The sequence below is a fragment of the Pteropus medius genome, unplaced genomic scaffold (genome assembly GCF_902729225.1).
Source record: "Pteropus medius unplaced genomic scaffold, Ma_sr-lr_union100, whole genome shotgun sequence".
In the NCBI taxonomy this organism is placed as follows: domain Eukaryota; kingdom Metazoa; phylum Chordata; class Mammalia; order Chiroptera; family Pteropodidae; genus Pteropus; species Pteropus medius.
Genome location: NW_024354500.1, coordinates 33,874,323 through 33,878,812, shown reverse-complemented (window position 1 = coordinate 33,878,812; position 4,490 = coordinate 33,874,323).

Here is a 4,490-nt window from a genome sequence, read left to right as displayed (position 1 = left end):
CCCTGAAAAGAAAAGAAACGTAATTTTAGATTACTGTCAACCCCTGGGATAAAGTTCTATAATAAGTCTTTTACATATATTTCCATCTTCTGTAATAAGGGACCTGCAGGATCAGAACGAGTTTTAATATGTTGGTCATTGGGATCAAGAGGGGAAGACAATTGTGATTACGAGAATAATAGACTTAATGTCTTAATCCCAGGAAGTGTTGAACATGTTACACTATGTGATAAAAAAGAATTAAGGTAGCAGATGGAATACAAATTGTCAATCAGCTGATTTTGAAATAAAGAGATTATCTTGGATTATCTGTGTGGGCTCAATGTAATCACAGGGGTACTTAAATGTGGAAAAGGGAGACAATGCCAGCAGTGGGTTATAAGGGTTATGAGAAAGACTCCACCAGTCGCTACGGACTTGGGAGATTGAGGAGGTGATCAACTATGAGCTGAAGAATGACAGTAACCTCTGGAAGTAGGAAAAGGTAAAGACATGGATTTTCTTTTAGAGTCTCCCTTCTGAATCTTGATTTTAGCCCTGTGGGACCCATTTGGACCTCAGACCTCCAGAACTGTAAGCTAATAAATGTATATTGTTTTAAGACACTGTTTATTGTAATTTTTATAGTAGCAATAGGAAACTATTACAAAAAACACAGGATTACATTAGAATCTTCTATTACCTATAGAGAGGAAGTATGATCTTGGTACTAGTAATTCATGTACATGATTTAGAGATATTCTATAATATCTGATCACTCTGCTAAGAATGGCTGTCACTGGGAGTCAGGCAAATCAGAGCTAATATACCCTCTCCTTTAGTTCTATTTGACAGAGGTTGCTGACTCTAGGACATAGGTTACTAAATTTGGTTGGCACCTCCTTTTCACATTCTGCCTAGTTTATATCTGAATCCATCTTGCTGAGTGGTAAGAAAAAAGGCTGGCATTTTAAAGACAACCTTCAAAGAGCAGATTAAATGATTTGTGCAGAATAATACACATGATGTGGTTTGCCATTGCTCTCAAGCTTGCCCTATCCACTGCCAAACATATTTGATATCAGGGAAATTGTGTACAACAATTTTTTCCAGGAACATACACATGAAAACACTCTCTTCTTTATTGTTTTTTATTCATCTTTTTTCCTTCTTCTCTTTCTCTCTCCAAAATGTCACATACCCTCAAACCCGAAGATTTGCAGTAATGCAGAGACGTAGATGATGAAATAGGCATCTTATTCTCTTACCGAATCCTCAAAAAAAATACAGTAAAGCAGATAATGTTTTCCCTGAGTTAAGTGAAAAAAAAAAAAGAGCTGCTGAGATATAAGAGGTTGATATATACACCTACATTAGTATTTTTTACCCCCACATGTAGATATAGCATATAGTGATTTATATAATTTACATAATTATATAAAACAATTATATGCCCACACACACACGCACACTGAAGTGTTATTATTTAAGTTAGTCTACATTATGAGGTTGTCTATAACTTCTGCTATAGCATTTTCTGAGGAAAAATTTGGGGGAGTGGTATATATATTCATTATTTTAATTGTTATGTTTTCATGGGTATACATTAACATGTACATTCATTATACCTCAAAAAAGCTGTTCTAAAAGATTTAAGAAATATCAAAATGTTTACTTGTTCCACATCAATTAAACAACTGGATTGACAATTTAGATTTTGTCTTTTATGCCCTTTTTAATGTACAAATTCAGTACTTAGATTTACACATAAACACATAATTTATACAAAATATTGTATGCTAATTTTCACAGAATTTCTATTGGTATTATATATTCATTATGAACATTATTTTGATAATGTGAAAAACTTTTAATGTACTTAATAAGATTTTTGCTAAAGTTTGATTTAAGCTGTTAATATTTTTTCCCTAGAAGTAATGTTATTATAAATTCATTATCAATACACAAATGCCCAGTCATTTTTAGAATTTTTTTTATGAGTTATCATAGGGTTTGAGCTCCAGAATTGAAAATTCATTAAAATTTTGAACTTTTTTCTTTTAATATGATAGAAATCTAATCTTACTTCTAAGTGTATATGATTCATAATAGGTGTTTAAAAATATTTAATAAATAAATTTATTTTTGTATAGATAAAATAATTGGCTATTTGGCACACATAAAATCTGTTAATTTAATACAGTGTGATATAATAATAAAAGTCATAGCAATCCTGGAGTTAAAATAAAATATTAGTGTTTTATCTTGGGTTGTCCTTTAATCTCTAGTTCTGATAAATCCACAAGTTCTCTAAAAATCACCTTCCTTTGTTTAGAATAAAATCCAGCGTGTTGGAGATACAGACTGCATTCAAATTCACAGAAATGTGTGATACAAACAGCTCTTTAGCGTTAACGGCATTATTTTCTTTAGAATGCTGCAATCTGCTTAATGGGCTTCATAATCCAAATTTGAAAGCATCCTACATTATAAATGGATTTTAATTTATTCTTATAGGAGGTCTTTGAAAACATGTATTATCACCCACATTATTTGAAATATAGAAATATAATCTGGATTCTTTACATCCAGCTATAACGTCTTTTTTCTGTCATAAATGGGTGAAAAAAACATTGTTTTATAATGTAAGATGCATAAAGGATTTGATACAATACTGTGTATCAATGATTTAATGCCAGAATTTATATCCTGTGCAAGAATTGAAAGCAACAGCAGGAAAATTTATCGTGACCTCTTGAGAGTGATTATGGGGCAATTAATATCAACAGAGACTAGAGATTCCTTAGAATATTTGGGTCTTCCAAAGAACTTTGATTGGTCAAAGTTAAGGGCAATTAAGCTGAATGGCAAACGCTAAAAGAAAACCTTTGGGTTTTTGAGCCCAAGTTTTAGCTTTGAATCTATCAATAGGTGGAATGTGGACACTTGACCTAAAACACTTCAGAGAACAGAAGCTACAAGGAAAATATAAGGATAACCTTTGTTTACTTAAAGTTAAAATATCCGCTTACAGCAGTCAAAACATGAAGATAAAGGTTAATACTTGGGCATCAAGTAAGCATTTTAATGAGGATTGAATCCAGATAATTATGAAGGTATCACTGTTGGCTCAGAACTATTATGAAAGTACAGCCTTTGGGCTATGGGAAAGTCCTCAGAGACACAGTCAGAATGTGAGGCTAACAGGATGGAAAATAGCAGACAATGGGCACAAATGGTGAATCTTGCAGAAGTAACAAAGATTCAGACATGGAAATTAGAACTGGAGGGCAGAGTTTAGGGGCTAAATAGAGGTTGTGGGGCTGGAAAAATAAATGGGCCCTGGCTGAAGCTTATTCACTGAAGAATTAGGACAGCATTAGTTCCAGGGTCTGGAACAGGGCCAAGCCTTCAGAATAGTCTAAATGGTTCTAGACTGCAAATCTAGAAACTAAGTAGGTCATTTTAACCTGGAAATTAAAGTTGCTTGTACTCAGGTAAAGGCAAGTTTTCTGAACAGAAGTATTACAGAAACAACAGAGATATCACCTCATAAACTTTAGCGTCAATCTCTACTTCACACAGTTATTTTATACACAATATTAAGGCAATTTTAAGTCAAAACTCTTAAATATTTTTAGATAATAATACCAGAAACTTGATACACTATTTCAATTTATTTTCCTTTCATTTCTGTTTCAGATTGTATTTTTATTAATATTTAAGCAGAACATGGATATTTGCAAGTAATGTTTAGTAGAAGGAAAGATCGAGAATGAGAACAAAGACCAAGAATTCAGTCCTACCCTCTGGCATGCCACTGGGGATGCATTCTCATATATTTAATTGTTAGGCCAGGACAGTCTTAGAAAGCACTTACATGAAGAGCAGCCCCTTCCTTGCCTTAACCAAGGAATTCATAAGAATGGACACATGGAGTATATTGCCCATCTCTTTTTATCGTCTATGCCTTGGTGAATTTGTCAATTAAAAAAATTACTAAGGTATAGCTTACATTCAGTAAAGTGCATAAATCTTGTGTACAGACTGATAAATTTATAAATATGTATATACCTGTGTAACCACAAGCAAAAGCAATATATATATAATAATTCCAACACCCAAAAGATCCCTGGGTCCTCCTTTCAGTCAGCAATTCCTGAGAGTAAAAACCATTCTGATTTCTATAACTATAGGTTAGTTTTATTCATTTTGAAACTTCATGTAAATAAAAAACGTATTTTTAGTATCTAACCTCTGTCATTTAATATAATGCCTATGAGACTCATCCATGTTGCACATGAAGTTTACTTTTATTAATAGCTATGTGGTATTCTACTCTATGCAGACCACATAATTTACTCACCTACTCTATTATTAATGAGCATTTTGTTTATTTTCAGTTTAGAGCTGTTATGAATAAAACTTCTATGAACATTTTATCCATATGTCTTTTTGTACATATAATTATTCATTTTCTTTTTTGGATATATACCCAAGAGTAGAATCCT